This window comes from Rhinopithecus roxellana, chromosome 7 (assembly GCF_007565055.1).
Source record: "Rhinopithecus roxellana isolate Shanxi Qingling chromosome 7, ASM756505v1, whole genome shotgun sequence".
Lineage (NCBI taxonomy): Eukaryota > Metazoa > Chordata > Mammalia > Primates > Cercopithecidae > Rhinopithecus > Rhinopithecus roxellana.
The window spans coordinates 39,155,440-39,177,767 of NC_044555.1; the positions used below are offsets into that span (position 1 = coordinate 39,155,440).

Sequence of the window (22,328 nt, forward strand, 5' to 3'; positions counted from 1 at the left end):
ACCAGTGAGTATTCTAACATTTTGTCATCTATAAGTACTAATTTATATAAGAATATTTCAAAGACAATGGAAGTTATACTTTCTCTGATAAGAGAAACACATGGCTTAGAATACGACCCAAATAATTTGTAAAATTTTTCTTTCAGAACTTCATTCAAGTATTATCAGTATATGCCATTTTTATTTAATTAAACATCTTGTAGTCAATTAATACATCCCCAATCAACATGCAAAGTCAGTTTCATATCTGATCATTATCCAATTCCTGCTTTTACCTTCATTTCTCTATTATAAAAATATCTGCTTTCATATGTTCTGTTTTACATGTGAGACTCCTCTATTTGCATTTAAGTCTCACTATAAAATAGTGGTATTCAGACATTCAAAAGCTATAATACAAACAGAAATATTAAAAGTCTAAAAATTGAAATAATGGAGATAAAACTCACTGTGTACAGATATGATCCTCTACTTAGAAAAAAACAATGAAACCAGTGGACAAATCATTAAAACTGGTAAGAGCGTTCATAAATCATGATGGCTACAAGATTAACTTAGGGACAACAGCATTTTACTTTCTAGCAATAATAAACTAGGAAAAAGCATAATGCCACACCATTGGCAGCAACAATTATAAACAATGCAAAAATTATATACACACTTCTAAAATTATTCATGTATATGGTTAGTCTAGGAAATATATATACATAATCTTTTTGGAGAAATCTTTAAAAACTGATGGGGAATATAGATGATCTGAAGAAACAAAAAACTTTCCATGGTGTAGGACCATATTAGGATGTGATAGTTTAATGTTATTTAAAAAGTCATTTGTCAAATCATATGTTAGTTCTATTTTCAATTTTTAAGGAAATTTCCACAATTTCTTGCATATTTGCTATATTAATTTACAACCACACCAACAGTGTACTAGGGTTTGCTTTTCTTCACATCTTTGCCAACACTTTCTATCTTTCTTCTTTTTGAAAATACACAATCCAGCAGATGTGAGGTGATATCTTATTGGGGTTTTGATTTAAATTTGTCTGGTGATTAGTGACGCCCAACATTTTTTATATGCTAGTTAACCACTGGATGTCTTCTTTTGAGAAGTGTCTATCAGGCCTTTTGACCATTTTTCAATTGGGTTCTTTCTTTTCTTATAATTGAGTTATTTGCATTTCTTTTTTTTTTATTTTTTATTTTATTATACTTTAAGTTCTAGGGTACATGTGCATAATGTGCAGGTTTATTACAAATGTATACTTGTACCATGTTGGTGTGCTGCACCCATCAACTCGTCAGCACCCATCAATTCATCATTTATATCAGGTATAACTCCCCAATGCAATCCCTACCCCCTCCCCCCTCCCCATGATAGGCCCCAATGTGTGATGTTCCCCTTCCCGAGTCCAAGTGATCTCATTGTTCAGTTCCCACCTATGAGTGAGAACATGCGGTGTTTGGTTTTCTCTTCTTGTGACAGTTTGCTAAGAATGATGGTTTCCAGCTGCATCCATGTCCCTACAAAGGACGCAAACTCATCCTTTTTTATGGCTGCATAGTATTCCATGGTGTACATGTGCCACATTTTCTTAATCCAGTCTGTCACAGATAGACATTTGGGTTGATTCCAAGTCTTTGCTATTGTGAATAGTGCCGCAATAAACATACGTGTGCATGTGTCTTTATGGCAGCATGATTTATAATCCTTTGGGTATATACCCAGTAGTGGGATGGCTGGGTCATATGGTACATCTAGTTCTAGATCCTTGAGGAATTGCCATACTGTTTTCCATAATGGTTGAACTAGTTTACAATCCCACCAACAGTGTAAAAGTGTTCCTATTTCTCCACATCCTCTCCAACACCTGTTGTTTCCTGACTTTTTAATGATTGCCATTCTAACTGGTGTGAGATGGTATCTCATTGTGGTTTTGATTTGCATTTCTCTGATGACCAGTGATGACGAGCAATTTTTCATGTGTCTGTTGGCTGTATGAATGTCTTCTTTTGAGAATTGTCTGTTCATATCTTTTGCCCACTTTTTGATGGGGTTGTTTGTTTTCTTCTTGTATATTTGTTTGAGTTCTTTGTAGATTCTGGATATTAGCCCTTTGTCAGATGAGTAGGTTGCAAAAATTTTCTCCCATTCTGTAGGTTGCCTGTTCACTCTGATGGTAGTTTCTTTTGCTGTGCAGAAGCTCTTTAGTTTAATGAGATCCCATTTGTCAATTTTGGCTTTTGCTGCCGTTGCTTTTGGTGTTTTAGACATGAAGTCCTTGCCCATGCCTATGTCCTGAATGGTATTACCTAGGTTTTCTTCTAGGGTTTTTATGGTATTAGATCTAACATTTAAGTCTCTAATCCATCTTGAATTAATCATCGTATAAGGAGTAAGGAAAGGATCCAGTTTCAGCTTTCTACTTATGGCTAGCCAATTTTCCCAGCACCATTTATTAAATAGGGAATCCTTTCCCCATTTCTTGTTGCTCTCAGGTTTCTCAAAGATCAGATGGCTGTAGATGTATGGTATTATTTCTGAGGACTCTGTTCTGTTCCATTGGTCTATAGCTCTATTTTGGTACCAGTACCATGCTGTTTTGGTTACTGTAGCCTTGTATTATAGCTTGAAGTCAGGTAGCATGACACCTCCAGCTTTGTCCTTTTGACTTAGGATTGTCTTGGCAATGCAGGCTCTTTTTTGGTTCCATATGAACTTTAAAGCAGTTTTTTCCAATTCTGTGAAGAAACTCATTGGTAGCTTGATGGGGATGGCATTGAATCTATAAATAACCTTGGGCAGTATGGCCATTTTCATGATATTGATTCTTCCTATCCATGAGCATGGTATGTTCTTCCATTTGTTTGTGTCCTCTTTGATTTCACTGAGCAGTGGTTTGTAGTTCTCCTTGAAGAGGTCCCTTACATCCCTTGTAAGATGGATTCCTAGGTATTTGATTCTCTTTGAAGCAATTGTGAATGGAAGTTCATTCCTGATTTGGCTCTCTGTTGGTCTGTTCCTGGTGTATAAGAATGCTTGTCATTTTTGCACATTAATTTTGTATCCTGAGACTTTGCTGAAGTTGCTTATCAGCTTAAGGAGATTTTGGGCTGAGACAATGGGGTTTTCCAAATATACAATCATGTCATCTGCAAACAGGGACAATTTAACTTCTTCTTTTCCTAACTGAATACCATTGATTTCTTTCTCTTGCCTGATTGCCCTAGCCAGAACTTCCAAGACTATGTTGAATAGGAGTGGTGAGAGAGGGCATCCCTGTCGTGTGCCAGTTTTCAAAGGGAATTTTTCCAGTTTTTGCCCATTCAGTATGATATTGGGTGTGGGTTTGTCATAAATAGCTCTTATTATTTTGAGGTACGTTCCATCAATACCGAATTTCTTGAGCGGTTTTAGCATGAAGGGCTGTTGAATCTTGTCAAAAGCCTTTTCTGCATCTATTGAGATAATCATGTGGTTCTTGTCTTTGGTTCTGTTTATATGCTGGATTACGTTCATCGATTTGCAAATGTTGAACCAGCCTTGTATCCCAGGGATGAAGCCCACTTGATCATGGTGGATAAGCTTTTTGATGTGCTGCTGAATCCAATTTGCCAGTATTTTATTGAAGATTTTTGCATCGATGTTCATCAGGGATATTGGTCTAAAATTCTCTTTTTTTGTTGTGTCTCTGCCAGGCTTTGGTATCAGGATGATGTTGGCCTCATGAAATGAGTTAGGGAGGATTCCCTCTTTTTCTATTGATTGGAATAGTTTCAGAAGGAATGGTACCAGCTCCTCCTTGTACCTCTGGTAGAATTCAGCTGTGAATCCATCTGGTCCTGGACTTTTTTTGGTGGGTAGGCTATTAATTGTTGCCTCAATTTCAGAACCTGCTATTGGTCTATTCAGAGATTCAACTTCTTCCTGGTTTAGTCTTGGAAGAGTGTAAGTGCCAGGAAATTATCCATTTCTTCTAGATTTTCTAGTTGATTTGCATAGAGGTGTTTATAGTATTCTCTGATGGGAGTTCGTATTTCTGTGGGGTCGGTGGTGATATCCCCTTTATCATTTTTTATTGCATCTATTTGATTCCTCTCTCTTTTCTTCTTTATTAGTCTTGCTAGTGGTCTGTCAATTTTGTTGATCTTTTCAAAAAACCAACTCCTGGATTCATTGATTTTTTGGAGGGTTTCTTGTGTCTCTATCTCCTTCAGTTCTGCTCTGATCTTAGTTATTTCTTGCCTTCTGCTAGCTTTTGAATGTGTTTGCTCTTGCCTCTCTAGTTCTTTTAATTGTGATGTTAGAGTGTCAATTTTAGATCTTTCCTGCTTTCTCTTGTGAGCATTTAGTGCTATAAATTTCCCTCTACACACTGCTTTAAATGTGTCCCAGAGATTCTGGTATGTTGTATCTTTGTTCTCATTGGTTTCAAAGAACATCTTTATTTCTGCCTTCATTTCGTTATGTACCCAGTATTCATTCAGGAGCATGTTGTTCAGTTTCCATGTAGTTGAGCGGTTTTGAGTGAGTTTCTTAGTCCTGAGTTCTAGTTTGATTGCACTGTGGTCTGAGAGACAGTTTGTTATAATTCCTGTTCTTTTACATTTGCTGAGGAGTGCTTTACTTCCAATTATGTGGTCAATTTTGGAATAAGTGCAATGTGGTGCTGAGAAGAATGTATATTCTGTTGATTTGGGGTGGAGAGTTCTATAGATGTCTATTAGGTCCGCTTGGTGCAGAGATGAGTTCAATTCCTGGATATCCTTGTTAACTTTCTGTCTTGTTGATCTGTCTAATGTTGACAGTGGAGTGTTGAAGTCTCCCATTATTATTGTATGGGAGTCTTATGTCTCTTTGTAAGTCTCTAAGGACTTGCTTGATGAATCTGGGTGCTCCTGTATTGGGTGCATATATATTTAGGAGAGTTAGCTCTTCCTGTTGAATTGATCCCTTTACCATTATGTAATGGCCTTCTTTGTCTCTTTTGATCTTTGATGGTTTAAAGTCTGTTTTATCAGAGACTAGGATTGCAACCCCTGCTTTTTTTTGTTCTCCATTTGCTTGGTAGATCTTCCTCCATCCCTCTATTTTGAGCCTATGTATGTCTCTGCATGTGAGATGGGTCTCCTGAATACAGCAGACTGATGGGTCTTGACTCTTTATCCAGTTTGCCAGTCTGTGTCGTTTAATTGGAGCATTTAGTCCATTAACATTTAAGGTTAATATTGTTATGTGTGAACTTGATCCTGCCATTATGATATTAACTGGTTATTTTGCTCGTTAGTTGATGCAGTTTCTTCCTAGCCTCGATGGTCTTTGCATGTTGGCATGTTTTTGCAATGGCTGGTACTGGTTGTTCCTTTCCATGTTTAGGGCTTCCTTCAGGGTCTCTTGTAAGGCAGGCCTGGTAGTGACAAAATCTCTAAGCATTTGCTTATCTGTAAAGGATTTTATTTCTCCTTCACTTATGAAACTTAGTTTGGCTGGATATGAAATTCTAGTTTTAAAATTCTTTTCTTTAAGAATGTTGAATATTGGCCCCCACTCTCTTCTGGCTTGTAGAGTTTCTGCTGAGAGATCTGCTGTTAGTCTGATGGGCTTCCCTTTGTGGGTAACCCGACCTTTCTCTCTGGCTGCCCTTAAGATTCTTTCCTTCATTTCAACTTTGGTGAATCTGGCAATTATGTGTCTTGGAGTTGCTCTTCTCGAGGAGTATCTTTGTGGCGTTTTCTGTATTTCCTGAATTTGAATGTTGGCCTGCCCTACTAGGTTGGGGAAGTTCTCCTGGATGATATCCTGAAGAGTGTTTTCCAACTTGGTTCCATTTTCCCCCTCACTTTCAGGCACCCCAATCAGACGTAGATTTGGTCTTTTTACATAATCCCATACTTCTTGCAGGCTTTGTTCATTTCTTTTTCTTCTTTTTTCTTTTGGTTTCTCTTCTCGCTTCATTTCATTCATTTGATCCTCAATCGCTGATACTCTTTCTTCCAGTTGATCGAGTCAGTTACTGAAGCTTGTGGATTTGTCACGTATTTCTCGTGTCATGGTTTTAATCTCTGTCATTTCGTTTATGACCTTCTCTGCATTAATTAGTCTAGCTGTGAATTCTTCCACTCTTTTTTCAAGATTTTTAGTTTCTTTGCGCTGGGTACGTAATTCCTCCTTTAGCTCTGAGAAGTTTGATGGACTGAAGCCTTCTTCTCTCATCTCGTCAAAGTCATTCTCTGACCAGCTTTGATCCATTGCTGGTGATGGGCTGCGCTCCTTTGCCGGGGGAGATGCGCTCTTATTTTTTGAATTTCCAGCTTTTCTGCCCTGCTTTTTCCCCATCTTTGTGGTTTTATCTGCCTCTGGTCTTTGATGATGGTGATGTACTGATGGGGTTTTGGTATAGGTGTCCTTCCTGTTTGATAGTTTTCCTTCTAATAGTCAGGACCCTCAGCTGTAGGTCTTTTGGAGATTGCTTGAGGTCCACTCCAGACCTGTTTGCCTGGGTATCAGCAGCAGAGGTTGCAGAAGATAGAATATTGCTGAACAGCGAGTGTACCTGTCTGATTCCTACTTTGGAAGCTTCCTCTCAGGGGTGTACCTCTGCCCCTAGTGAGGTGTGGGGTGTCAGACTGCCCCTAGTGGGGGATGTCTCCCAGTTAGGCGACTCAGAGATCAGGGACCCACTTGAGCAGGCAGTCTGTCCCTTCTCAGATCTCAACCTCGGTGTTGGGAGATCCACTGCTCTCTTCAAAGCTGTCAGACAGAGTCATTTGCGTCTGCAGAGGTTCCTGCTGCTTTTGTTGTTGTTGTTGTTAACTGTGCCCTGTCCCCAGAGGTGGAGTCTACAGAGACAGGCAGGTTTCCTTGAGCTGCTGTGAGCTCCACCCAGTTCGAGCTTCCCAGCGGCTTTGTTTACCTACTTAAGCCTCAGCAATGGGGGGCGCCCCTCCCCCAGCCTCGCTGCTACCTTGCGGTTAGATCGCAGACTGCTGTGTTAGCAATGAGGGAGGCTCCGTGGGCGTGGGACCCTCCTGGCCAGGTGTGGGATATATTCTCCTGGTGTGCCCATTTCCTTAAAGCTCAGTATTGGGGTGGGAGTCGCCCGATTTTCCAGGTGTTGTGTGTCTCAGTTCCCCTGGCTAGGAAAAGGGATTCCCTTCCCCCTTGCGCTTCCCAGGGAGGCGATGCCTCGTCGTGCTTCAGCTCTCGCTGGTCGGGCTGCAGCAGCTGACCAGCACCGATTGTCCGGCACTCCCTATTGAGATGACCCCAGTACCTCAGTTGAAAATGCAGAAATCACTGGTCTTCTGTGTCGCTCGCGCTGGGAGTTGGAGACTGTAGCTGTTCCTATTCGGCCATCTTGCTCCGCCCTCCTGCATTTCTTATATATTTTGAATATTAACCCCTTATCAGATGTATGGTTTGCAAATATTTTCTCTCATTTCACAGGTTGTCTCTTGACTCTGTTGATATTTTTCTTTGCTGTGTAGAAACTTTTAAATTTTATTTAGTGCCATTTGTCTATTTTTGCTTTTGTTGCATGTGCTTTTGCTGTCATATCCAAAAAATCATCTGTAATCCCACTACTGGGTATATATCCAAAGGAAATAAAATCAGTATGCTAAAAAGTTATCTGCACTCCCACATTTATTGCAGCATTATTCACAATAGCCAAGATATAGAATTAACCTAGGTGTCCATTAAGGAGTAAATGGATTTTTTAAAAGGTAGCATACATACACAATGAAATAAAATTGAGCCTTAAAAAGGTGGAGATTCTGTCATTTGTGAAATCTTGGATGAACCTAGAGGATATTAGGTTAAGTGAAATAAGCCAGGCACAGAGAGACAAATACTTCATGATGCAGTTTATATGTGCCTTCTAATAAAGTCAAATTTATAGAAGCCAAGAGTAAAATCCATAATAAAAATTAGTATTAAAATGAACTGGACAAATGAAACAATAGAACACAGACTTCAGAGAGCAATTCATGTGTATATGTAAATTCAATTTTTGATACATTTTCTAACACAATTCAATGGGGAAATGACGGATTATATAATAGATGGTTTGGGAAGAGTTGATTTCTTATATTGACAAAAATAAAAACAAATCTCAACTTCATCCAACATGCAAAAGTATATTTCTGTAGAATTAATAGCTAAGAAGCAACAGTGAAACTATAAATTTGGTTGAGTTAGGATACTATCTTTGTAATTTAGGGATAAGCAAGAAGTTTGTAAATAAAATTTTAAAAACACAGTCCATGATGAAGATAAAAGAGACAATTCATTGTACAAAAGTAAAGATTTTGGTTTTATAAAATTATGGATATAAATAATAAAATATGGGAGAAAATATTTACAATATCTGATATTGAACAGAAATTTATATGTAATTGTAAAACAGAGGAAAAACATACATGGCAATGCATTGCCCAAGTCAAATTGAATTTATTTAATGACTGAAATGACCGTGCTTGATCTTAATGATTTGCAAAAATCATGGAGATGTTCAATCCATGCATATATTTTGTAGTATTCTGAAAAACTCTCCCATATTTCATGTATATGTCATATTTGTAATTAATTCACTGCATTTCTGCCCCCTGTGGATGAATGATGTAATATCCAGGATGATGTTGAAGAACAAACATACAGAGGGAGCATTCTTTAGCTTTGGAACCCATCAGATTTATGAGATATTTTCTCATCTGTTTAAGATGATAGAGCATTGATCATTTTTTATTTCTTTCACAAACACTCAATACTTGACTGGATCTTCAGACTCACAATACAATAAATATTTTCTTTACCACATGTCAATATACCAGTCTTTTTAAAGAATGCCATTGGTTTTCTGAATTCAGGGATCTTGTAAAAACATTTCTGTTCTTTTCAAACCGTTGAAATCAATTAGTCTATTTAGTTTGTTTTGTGAAACTGAATGACATACTGTCATTATGATGATCTTCCTCTGCAATCTTTTCAAAATGGCTGCTCTTTGGGATGGACTGCCCTTTTCACAAAACTTATCCAATGATTTTGATCACTGAATCTTACAGGGGCACCACATCAATAAATGAATCTGGTTGATGTTTGAAAGCTAAGTTACCAAGAACATATCTTTAATTTCAAAATGTATACATTATATTTAACTGATCTTAAAAAATATTTATCCACTTTAAAGGTTTACTTTAACATTTATTGACAATGACTCCCATGAAATAATCCAACTTCACTTAAAAATATGCAACTGCTTCTATAGACACTTATGTCTGAAACATGAAAAATTAGTTATGGTTTTAGAGAACATAGTTTCATAAATGAGACCATGCACCTTGTAACAACTAGCTTTTAAGAAGGGCTATACAATTGCAAAGATTAAACATTCTCCCAGGTTCAGTCTACTGTACTAACCTAACTGCAGAGAATAATTCATTTACCTATCACCAACCAAATAGTCCCATACAAATTCCAGCCAAAAAAACACAGAGTTAAGAATGCTTCAGAAAGACGAACATGATATATGTTTCTGTTATTTCAGGGACATTTTAAATTCATGCTGGGCAACAAGAGTGAAACTCTGTCTCAAAACAACAACAACAACAAAAACAAATTCATGCTGCGTAGCTGCTGACATTTTATATTTGGGGATTTCTTCTTTTCCATAATAACATCTAGATTTTCTTTTTTTTTCTTTTTTTTTTTTTAGACAGAATCTTGCTCTGTCCCTCAGGCTGGAGTGCAGTGACACAACCTCTGCTCACTGCGACCTCCGCCTCCCTGGTCAAGCGATTCTCCTGCCTCAACCTCCTAAGTAGTTGGGATTACAGCTGCATGCCACCACACCTTGCTAATTTTTGTATTTTCAGTAGCGACAGGGTCTTGCCATGTTGGCCAGGCTGGTCTCGAACTCCTGACCTTAGGTGATCTACCCACCTCGGCCTCCCAAAGTGCTCGAATTACACGCGTGAGCCACCATGCCCTGCCTAAAATCTCGATTTTTGACTGTATCATCTGAAATGTTTAGGAACTGTGTACCAAAAAGAAGTCATTTATATTTTACAGATTCTATTGTCATCTCAAAGGCTTCTTTGTACTTTTCTAGACACATCTGGGGGAATAAGGATAGAGGGTGGACAGAAAGTTTATCTCTTCAATCAACACACATGAGCCATTACGTTATCACAGTCACAAATGCTTTGAAAAACTGATTTATCAACACAAAAGGTGATTTAAAAATCTAAAAATAATACACTAAATTTTCATTGAATTTGCTGGGGCACTCTTTGCAAATACCCTGCACTTTAGTTATGATTCCTGTAATTGACTATTATACCACGATAAATAAAAATAATCTATCTTCGTCATGTATCTGGGGCAATTATTTCATCTTTATACTTAAAATGTATATTAGTTTCATTAAATTGGTATTTTCCAAGAATCAAATATCTTACCCCTTTAAAGGGTTTCTTTCACATTTTTTTGGAAAGATTATGTCTTTGACATTTTCTCCTAACTTTTAAGACGTACCTTCTCAAAGTCAGTTTTGCATATTACAGGAATAAATTATTTAATGCAGTCTTTCAACCGGAACTAATGCAAAATCACTCAGAATGGAACTGCTTTCGATTACGTATTCAAAATTCCATTTTACGAGAACTAATCACACAAAATGTGAAATTTATTTTACACATTAATATGCTCAATGGCACAGCTAAATTTTCTGATAATAAAACACTATTACATTGCTAGAAAAAATATGATATAGAATTAATTTGGTTAATATATTGATCAATTCACTTAGCTATATTTTTTAATTTAGAAATTTTAAATATACGCTTTAGAGTGAAATTGACTTGCCATGTTTTGTACTATCCTTACTTGATTTTGATGTCAATGTTACACTACTTTTATGAAATGAGATGGTCAGGTTTTCAACTTTTTTATTTTTGCCCAAAAAAATAAATTTTTTTGTAATTTTTTTGGCAAAAATAAAATATTTTTTCTTAAAATGGTATTATAATTCACTTTTAAAACCATTTGTGTGTAGAGCTATTTTTGTGAGGCAGAGGGTATTTCTTGAGCATTTTTATTTATTTAATATTCTTTGCATTCATCTTTTAAAATATATTCATTTGCTTCATCTTTCAAACATTTGCATATGGATTTCATATTATTCTATTAGGTTTTTAAAATCTCACTTATATCTCAACGTATCAACTTTATCCTGTAGTTTATTTTCTTGCCTTATCTCATTTATTTTTTATAACATCTTTATTGAGATATAATTTACATGCCATACAATTAACCCATTTAAAGTGTATAGTTTCATGGCAAAATTTTGTGTATATTCACAGGGTTGAACAGCCATCTCCACAATGGAACGCAGAACATTTTCATTCTCTCCCCCCAAAATTTCATATGCTTAAGTTAGTATGCTGCAACTCCTCTACCCTCCAAACATTTAGGGAATCAGTAATCTAGATTCTGTCTCTATGGATTTACCTATTATGAGCATTTTCTTTAAAGGGGATCATATAACACGCAACCTTTTGTGTCTGCTTTTTTCTCTCTCACCATAGTGTGTCCGATGTTCAATTATGTTGCAGCATATATCAGTATTTAAGTACATTTTAAGGTCAAATAATATCCCATCATATGGAATTAACACATTACATTTTACTTTACCATTATCAGCTGGTGGACATTTGGGCTATTTTCACTTTCTGGCTACTATGAATAATAATGTGAGAAATATTTGCATACCTTTTTTACTTAATCATGTGTTTTTGAGTCTTTGGAAATCATCTATATACCTAAGAGTGAAATTTATGAATTGTATGTTAACTCTATGTTTAATTTTTGAAAGAACTGTTCAAACTGTATTTAAAGTGGCTGCACAATTTTAAATTATCCTTAATAACTCATGAGGGATCTAATTTCTCCATATTTCTTGCTAGCACTTGTTATTAATGTCTTTTCGATTATAAACATACTTGTGGATGAGGAGTGGCATCTGTGTGGTTTTAACTTGCATTTCCCTAAAGACTAGTGATGTTGCACGTTTATGGTCTTATTGGCAATTTTTATATCTTATTTGGAAAAATGTCTATTCGAATGTTTTACACCCAATTTTGCTTACAATATTAATATTTTGATTGAGCTATAAGTGTCTTTATACATTCTAGATTTAATTTTCTTAACAGATACATGATATAGATATCTCATTTGTGAATTATCTTTTCAGTTTTTTAAAGGTAAGTTTTTATGAAATCCAACTTACCTATATTTATATTGGTTGCTATGCTTTTTGTATTATCTCTAAGAAACAACTGCCAAATCCACGGTAATGAAGATTTACCTCTTTGTTTCCTTCCAAAAGTTTTATAGTTTAGGTCATGCATTTAGGTCTTTGATTCATTTTGAGTAATTTGTGTACATGGTGTGAGAGAGAAATTTAAATTTATTATTTTGCATGTGGATATCCAGTTGCCCCAGCACCATTTGTTAAAAAAATTTTCTCCATTTAAGTGTTTCAGCACACTTGTGCTAATCAACTAACCATAAATGTGAGAGTTTGTTTTTGAGTTTTTAATTCTATTCATTAATCTATGTGTCTATCTTTATGGTATTACCACACAACTTTGATTACTGCACTTCGTAGTACATTTTGATTTAATAAATTGTAAGTCCTTGAACTTTCATCTTCTTTTTCAAGGTTGTTTTGGCTAATTTGGGTTCCTTGAGTTTTCATATACATTTTAGAATCAGTATGTCAGTTCCTACAAAGAAATCAGCTTGGATTCTCATAAAAATTGTGTTGGATTTATAGACCAATTTGGAAATCATTATCATATTAGCAGTATTATATTTCTACTTTTTAAGTTCATGTAAAGTGTGTAATTACTGTCCATATTTCTGTAAATTTACCTGTGGTATTAGAAATGAATTCATTACCATGAATACTATCCACCTTCACTATATTGACCAATTTTCCTACATGACTCTTTCTATAATTTAAAGAGAAATGAACCAATAAATATGATCCCTACAAATTACTATTAATAAGAGTTTATTATTTTGATAAATTAATTGCACATTGATTTTATTGGCTAAAATTATTAGTATATCATCTCAAATTCTATATCTGAACTCCAACCATAAGCAGCTGCAAAACTGGACAGATAGATAAAACAGCTATCTTCAGGCAGTGTTTAACAGACAATTCAAAAATATAATCCTTGAGAGAAGTATATCAGAATTCCACATTTAATTTGACTTTTCCCTGTGGGACATTTCCTGAGTAGCACAAGAAAATGGACCCCAAATAGACAACAATGGTCACACAGAGAAGAGAAAAGAGAGTGGGGTTTAAAATTGTAGGATGCGGGCCGGGCGCGGTGGCTCAAGCCTGTAATCCCAGCACTTTGGGAGGCCGAGACGGGCGGATCACGAGGTCAGGAGTTCGAGACCATCCTGGTGAACACGGTGAAACCCCATCTCTACTAAAAAATACAAAAACTAGCCGGGCGAGGTGGCGGCGCCTGTAGTCCCAGCTACTCGGGAGGCTGAGGCAGGAGAATGGCGTAAACCCGGGAGGCGGAGCTTGCAGTGAGCTGAGATCCGGCCACTGCACTCCAGCCTGGGCGACAGAGCGAGACTCCATCTCAAAAAAAAATAAAAAATAAAAAATAAAATAAAATAAAATAAAATTGTAGGATGCCAGAGAGGAAGGAGTTGCACACGGAAGAGTTAATGAAATCTGCATGGAATTCCTTGGTGTCTATGGCAGCATATAAGTCTGTGTATGAGCAGGATGAGACTCACTGAGTTCTAGAATAGAACGTATAATGAGGATTTGTGACAGGAACAGAAACTGTGGAGTTTATGTAGTGCTACAAGACATTGAAATTCCAAGTGCCCAGAGCATTAAGTCTATGTTAAACACTCTTTTCATTAAGTGTGAATCCAGAAAGGATGCAAATTAGATGTAGAAATACCCTAACTCTAAAGTAAGAGCTGCATACACTCTTATACAATCTAAAGGAAGATGCAGAAATAAGAGAATTTTTTTTTTAAAAGCGTAACTAGAGATGATAAATATGAGAATTAGCAGGCAAAAACATTAGCACAGTTATTACAGTTATATTGAAAAATCAATGATTTAAATTTAAATATGAAGATGAATATAATGTGTGAGCAAATAGCAAATCTAAATGGAAATACCAAAATTATGAAAAATTCAAATGGAAATTTGAAGTCAGAAAAATATGATCCAACATTTTAAATAAATTGCTAAATGGGCTTAACAAAAATACAAAGCAGAAAACTATGAGTGCATTTGAAAGCCCAATAACAGATTCTATGCAACATAGATAAAAACCAAGATATAACAAATGAACAGCATCGCTATCCAGTGTTTTCATATCAAATTATCCAAATATATGAATTTGAATGAGAAGATAGAGAGTGAGGCATAGAAAAGTGTTCTAAAAAATGGTAAAATATTGACATTAATTGAAAGGTATACACCCATAAGCCCAAAAGATATAACAAACTGTAAGTTGAATAAACTAAAAACAAAACAAAACAAAAACACACCTAGGCACAATATAGTTAAATATACAAAAGCTAAATAAAAAAACATTAAAAGCAGCCACATGAAAAACATATATAATTTATAGGATACAAAATATTATAATGTCCTATCATCAGAAACATCATATGTCAAAAAAACCCACTAAAACCAGAATATATTTAAAATAGTGAAATAAAATTACTATTAAACTAGAATTTAATATTCAACAAAATACTCTTCAAATATGACCAAAAAAATTTATATCAACAAAAGTTGTATCAGTTTAACACCAGGAGATCTGAAACATAAGAAAATATATATATTAAAAGAAGTTCTTCAGGCTGATTTTAAATTATATCAGGTAGAAAATTAGATATATGAAAAAATAAATAATGCTAATGGTAAATATGTGGATAAATATAAAAGAAATTCTGTTTACTAACAGCGTTATGAATTATGAAAATAAAAACAAAGCATAATGGAGTTTATAACATATAGAGGTAAATTGTATGACAATGATATGACAAAGAATGAGAAGGCTCATGGAATGATACTGTTGTAACATTCTTATATCTATGTACAGTGGCTTAATATCAATTTAAGGTAATTACAATAATTTTAATCCTAAGGGAACAATTGTGACAAATAAAAGCAATTATGTGCAAATAAAGCTGATAGAGAATATTAAATTTATGTATTTATGTATTCAAAGGTATAAAAAAAGATTAAGAAGCAGAATGAACAACAGAGCAAATAAATAACGAAATGCTAAGTGATTGACTTAAAAAAATTACACCAATAGTTACAAAAATTGAAAAGGAACTAAATACATTTATAAAAGACATACACTGTAAGTCTGGATAATAAAGCAAGACCCTACTATAAGCTGCTGAACCAAAAAAATAATAATAAATATGAGAACACAGATAAGTTATGAGTAATCTTTTAAAAAATCTGTCCTACGGTGAACATGCATCATAGAAAATACTGGAATGGTTACATTTGTATCTTAAAAAATGGACTTCAGGCTGGGCGCAGTGGCTCACATCTGTAATCTCAGCACTTTGAGAGGCTGAGGCAGGTGGATCACGAGGTCAGGAGATCAAGAACATCCTGGCTAACACAGTGAAATCCTGTCTCTACTAAAAATACAAAAAATTAACTGGGTGTGGTGGCACGCACCTGTAATTCCAGCTACTCAGGAGGCTGAGGCAGGAGAATTGCTTGAACACAGGAGGTGGAGGTTACAGTGAGCTGAGAAAGCACCACTGCACTCCAGCCTGGGTGACAGAGCAAGACTCCATCTAAAAAAATGAATTTCAATACAATAATATGACCAAAGATAAAGAAGATAATTTTATAATGATAACCTGACTAATTTATCAAAAACATGTAGAAATCTTAAATATGTATGCACCTTAAAATACAGCTTAAATTAAATAAAGCAGAAACAGAGAATTCAACACAAAAGGACACTTTCAGCAAAATTATTGGAGATATTGGATATTGGCACTTCTCCTGTAGTAATTGATAGGAAAAAAGTAGGCAAAAAAAAAAAAAAAATGAATAAGGTTATATAGGAATTGAATCAATTCTATCACCCCATTAAACTTAACTGTCATGTGTAAGACATTATACCAAACTGAAAATATGCACTCTTTGAAAGTTCATAAGGAGCATTCAAAGGGATCGTAAACTGAGTTACAAAAGATTCCAAAAACTTTTAAAAAATAATTCAGAACATGCTTTCTTAGCAAAATGACATCAAGGGAGGATTCATTAACAAATTCATGTAATTGAAAAAGCAACAAATATTTGAAAATAAAATAACACTTTTAAAATTGCACATCTATCAAAGATATAGGAGAAATTTTAAAATATCTTGAATTAAATTATCCTAAAATTACAAAAAACGTAAGTGCGTAAAGTAAAACTTAAGCTGTGTTTATTGTTTAGAAAAATTTGTGAAATTCAACTTGTGTCTAGTGTTCAGTTTTCAAGAAATTTTTTAAACTGTTGGATCTTGATAACACTTAGAAAAATTATAAAGTCCTAGTTACCCTGATAAACCAAAAAATAAAGCATAATTCACCACTGTTAGGAAAAATGAGAGAACATAAATCTTATAGAACCTAAAATATAATACATAAATTTTATAAACAACTTTATGCCAACAATTTGATAACTTAAAAAATATGAACAAATTATTTGGAAGACACTTGACCCAAACACAACTGTCAAATTCGTTGAGCCCATAATTTTAAACAAAAATGTCAAAAAAAATAAAATCCTTTTGGGCCAAGATGGTTTTATTGGTGAATTATATCAAATATTTGAGGAAACACTTTCAGAAAATAGATGAGAAAGAACAACTTTCCAACTCATTTTATAAAGTTAGCATAACCCTGATTCAAATATCTAACAAAATACTTCCTTAGATATAACTGGTTTCTGGTTTCCAACGGACATTCAAGGAGCTTGAAAGATGTGACCAAGTTAAAGAAACTACCAAATCAACAATATTTCTTAGATCCTTCAGATAAGTGAGGTGACAGGGCAAATTACTGCTTCCAAAACTGGAGATATAGGAAGAAAGACAAAGAAAATCCAAACTTACTGGACCAGAAGCCAATGAGGAGAAACTTCTGTGGGAACCAATACTAGGGTAGGAAAATAAAAATTGCATTTGACAAATTAGTAGAGGCTCAGTGTGGGCAAACCTGGGGGTAAAATCTCCAGGTGTACCCATTGATACATGGAACCCACACTTTTGTGATTTTTACCTTCAGGAACTGAAGAAGGTTCTCACAGTAAATATCAGAGAAAAAGTACTCTGTGATATCTGTAGGGAGAGGGGGAAAGTAACCATTTTGAATTACACCAGAGTGTTCTGTTCATCTTAAAAAGGCCTGCCCTTAAGAAAAACCATTTCACCAGAACCTCAATGTCAGCCTGTGAAAGCAGTCAGGAGTGGTACTGCACCCTGCAAAACCACAGGGGCAAACCTGCTCAAGGCAAGGCCATGCAAGACCATTTCTTGCATCAGTGTGACCTGGATGTGAGACATGAAGTTAAAGGAGATCAGTTTGGAAATTTCAGGTTTAATGACTGCCCTACTGGATTTCGGACTTGCATGGAGCTTGTAGCCCTTTTTTTTTAAAGCCAGCTCTCCCATTTGGATCAGTTGTATTTATCTAATGCCTGTATCTACATTGTATCTAAGAAGTAACTAACTTGCCTTTGATTTTACAGGCTCCTAGGTCAAAGGGACTTGCCTTGTCTCAGATGAGACTTTGGATTTGGACACTTGAGTTAATGTTGGGGTGAGTTAAGATTTTGGGGGACTTTAGGAAGAGCATGACTGTGTTTTGAAATGTGAGGACATGAGGTTTGGGAGGGGCCAGGAGTGTAATGATATGGTTTGGCTGTGTCACTGTCCAAATCTCATCTTGAATTGTAGTACCCGTAATCCCCACATATGGCGGGAGGGATTCAGTGGAAGGTAATTTAATCAGGAGGGCAATCACCCTCATGCTATTCTTGTGATAGTGGGTTCTCATGAGATCTGATGATTTTATAAGGGGCTTTTTCTCCTTTTGCTCGGCACTTCTTGCTGTCACCGCATGAAGAAGGACATTTTTGCTTCCCCTTCTGTCATGATTGTAAGTTTCCTGAGGCCTCTCAAGCCCTGTGAAACTGTGTGTAAATTAAACCTCTGTCCTTTATAAATTACCCAGTCTCAGGTATGTCTTCACTAGGAGCATGAGAATGAACTAATACAAAGCATCTCTACCTGGCAAACCAGATAATTCTTCCAGATCTTGTCTAAGACCAGCTAGCTTGTACCTCTACAAATCTGCAGGAACCACAGCATTATTGGATTTGGAGTTGCCCTTGAAGCAGATATGGGTTAGATCAAAACACTCAAGTCTTTTCAAGTATCTGGAAAACTTTCCCAAGAAGGATGGGAACAAACAAGGCCAGACAGTAAGGACTGCAGTAAATACCTAACTCTTTAATACCCAGACACAGACAAACATCCACAAGCAGCAGCATGATCCAGGAAAACATGACTTCATCAAATGAACAAAATAAGGCACCAGGGATCAATCTTGGAGAAACAGAGACATGTGACATTTAAGACAGAGAACTTAAAATAGCTGTTTCAAGGAAGATATAAATGAATTCAAAATAACACAGAGAAAAATTCAGCATTCTATAAGGTACATTTAACAAAGAGATGTAAGTAATTAAAAAGAATTAAGGGGAAATCCTGGAACTAAAAATGCAATTGGTATATAAAAATGTATCAGAGTCTCTTAATAACTGAATTGATTAAGGAGAAAAAAGTGACCTTGAAGAACAGCCTATTTGAAAATATACAGTCATAAGAGACAAAAAATTAAAAATTAAGCATGCCTACAGGATCCAGAAAATAACCTCCAAAGGGCAAATCTAAGAGATATTGGTCTTCAACAGGATGGAGAGAAAGAAATAGGAAAATAGATTTTATTCAAAGGAATAATAACAGAGAATTTCCCAAACCTACAGAAATATATTAGTATCCAAAGACAAGAAGGTTATAGAACACCAAGCAGATTTAAACCAAAGAAGACTATCTCAAGGCATTTAATAAGCAAACTTCCAAAAATCAAAAATCAAGAGAGGATTCTAAAAGCAGAAAAAGCAAAAGATAAAATAACATACTATGAAGCTCCAATATATCTGGCAGCAGACTTTTCAGTGGAAATCTTACAAGTAAGGAGAGAGTGGTGTGAAATCCTAAAATTTGAGAAAGATCTCAGTTAATTTAGAAAGTTTATTTTGTCAACATTAAGAACATGCACCTGTGACACAGCCTCAGGAGGTCCTGATGAAATGTTTCCAAGATGGTCAGGTCATAGCTTAGTTATATATATTTTAGGGAGACATGAGACAACAATCAATATATGTAAAATGAACGTTGTCTTGGTCCAGAAAGGAGTGGCAATTTGAAGCAGGGTGAGGACTTCCAGGTCACAGGTGGGTGAGAGACAAACAATTGCATTCTTTTGAGTTTCTGATTAGCCTTTCCAAAGAAAGCAATCAAATATGCATTTATCTCAGTGAGCAGAAGGGTGACTTTCAATGCAATAGGAGGCAGATATGCCGTAAGCAGTTCCCAGCTTGAATTTTCTTTTTAACTTAGTGATTTTGGGTGATCAATATACTTTCCTGTCACATTTCCCCTGCTTTCTTTTATTAAATCTTTTGAAGAAAGCATTTTAGAAGAAAATGAGTCTTTGGTCTCAGATTTCTTCCTCTCATGGCTAAGATGGTTTATTCCTAGACAGGTAGGTCTCCAGTTATTAGGAAAGGTCATTTTTAGAAGACTGTGGTCTCATGTCCTATGAAAAGAAAATAGGGGGAGAGAAGAAGGGGCCAGCCTTCAAGCAACTGAGTTGCAAGATGAAGCCACCACAGGCTAGGCAGTAACAGTCCCTTGCAATTTCCACCTATTGGAAGAACTCGAAGAAGGCTAGAAAGGAATAGGAGATGGCACAGTTAATTGAGGTCTAGAAGATGATGAAGACATGGCACTTATAAGATGGACAGGGATGATAATTGGGCCTCCAAAGACAATTTATGAAAACCAAGTATACAGCCTGAAAATAGAATGTGGACCTAAATACCCAGAAGCATCCCCTTTTGTAAGGTTTGTAACAAAAATTAATATTAATGGAGTTAATTGCTCTAATGGAGTGGTGCACCCAAGAGCCATGTCACTGCTAGCAAAATGGCAGAATTCATATAGCATCAAAGTTGTCCTGCAAGAGCTTTGGCACCTAATTATGTCTAAAGAAAATATGAAACTCCCTCAGCCGCCTGAAGGACAGTGTTCCAGAAATTAATCCAAAAGGAAAACCACAGGCCCTTCCCCTTTCACCCCATTCAATTTAAGCAGTCTTCATTTTCCACAGTTGCACATTTTCTAGATACGTCTTGTGGACCTCAAAGTACTGGAAAGGAAGCCCCTATTCAAAGGAAATATATCTTAAGATACTGTAAATGATACTAATTTTGTGTCCATTTGAAATATGTAAGTTGTGCTATGACAAATCATCCTGTCAAGTGTAACCACTGTCTCCATAGTTGAACTTCTGGGATCAAGAAAGTGTATTTAAATTGATTCCCATGATAACTGGTAGGGGCACATCTAACTCAGCTGTGAAAAGACACATCACACAATCACCTTGCTGCTGATTACATGGCCTGGGGTCTCTGCCTACCTACTATCTCCCACCTTCCCTGCAACAACAGCCCTCTAGCCTGGGGGTTCTGTAGAGTAGATGTGAAGGTTTCAGGTCGCAGCCTGTGGGACTAATGCTGGGTGTGTAGGGCGCTTCACCTGCACCACTGGTTTCTTCAAGTCTTAAATGATGCCACTTCCAAGCCATCATCTTGTCCCCAAGCTCCTCCACTCCTGCTCTTGGCCGAAGTATAGATCGTAACCCCTCCACTACACTCTGAGATTAGCCTTCGGTGAGGAATTTAGGACTTTCCCCATATCTTATCTCCCCTACCTTTATTGAGGGGTGCTGCTTTTTCTTCCCTCCTCCTCAGGTTGCTTTTTGCACCATCACCACCCAAGACCTTCCATGACACTTCCTTGCTTTGGCCAGAAGCCATCAGACAAGGATGGAAAGAGCTTCTGATTTCCCTTATTTAGTTTTGGAACCATACTTATTCACTTTCCATCAGCCTGGGAAATGAATATTGGGTCCTCAGCCCTGCCACCCTCTGCTGTCATCAGCTGATGTGTTGTTTTTAGCTCAGTTTTTGGTAAGGTGAAAAGAATAGTCACCAGGGTTACTCAGATATATCAGCTTTCAGAGTCTTTGGTGGTTAAACTTGGAGAAAGACCACATGAAGACACTTGTAAGCACACATGATCCCTCTGAATTGTTTTACTTTCTTGTAATCGCTTTTGCTTTTAAAAATTGAAGAAGTTGGCTAGGCATGGTGGCTCAAGCCTGTAATCCCAGCACCTTGGGAGGCTGAGGCGGGTGGATCACCTGAGGTGAGGAGTTCGAGACCAGCCTGACCAACATGGTGGTACCCCGTATCTACCAAAATACAAAATTAGCTGGGTGTGGTGGTGCATGCCTGTAATCCCACTACTTGGGAGGCTGAGGCAAGAGAATTGCTTGAACCCAGGTGGTAGAGGTTGCAGTGAGCTGAGATCATGCCATTGCACTCCAGCCTGGGCAACAAGAGTGAAACTCCATCTCAAAAAAAAAAAAAAAAGAAGAAGAAGTTTTAAACAGGGCTTTTATTTGGTCGTACTTGTAATCCATTGGGGTCTAATTTGAAATCTGACAACTGGAATAAAAACAACCTTGAATCTGGTGCATACCTTAGTTTTGGTGCTGCTGCTGCCTCTCAAGCTCCTCAGCAGGGATTAAGAAAGAACCCAATGTGCACAGCAGATCCCCGAAATTGGGGGGCTTGATCTCCTGGCAAATTGCTGTGTCTTCCCACTTTCTGTTCAGGACCACTAAATGCTGAAATGTGGATGCATACCAAAATAAAAACTCTTTGTTGTGGAAAAAAAAAATAGGGGTAGAAAGGGAGAAAAATAACAACAAACAAAATAACAATTCTGGGAGATCAATATAGTCCACAATACTCTGAAGTCCATACACCAGTAGGCAGGTATGAAAGTGGCTTATGTACATAAATAGGTTGCTGTTATTTTCTTCTGAA

At 36.4% G+C, this 22,328-nt stretch overlaps 1 pseudogene; it reads left to right on the forward strand.

Annotated features, from left to right (window-relative positions):
- The first annotated feature begins 460 nt into the window (after positions 1-460).
- LOC104666847 lies at positions 461-20,582 on the forward strand (annotated as a pseudogene).
- The last annotated feature ends 1,746 nt before the right edge of the window (positions 20,583-22,328 follow it).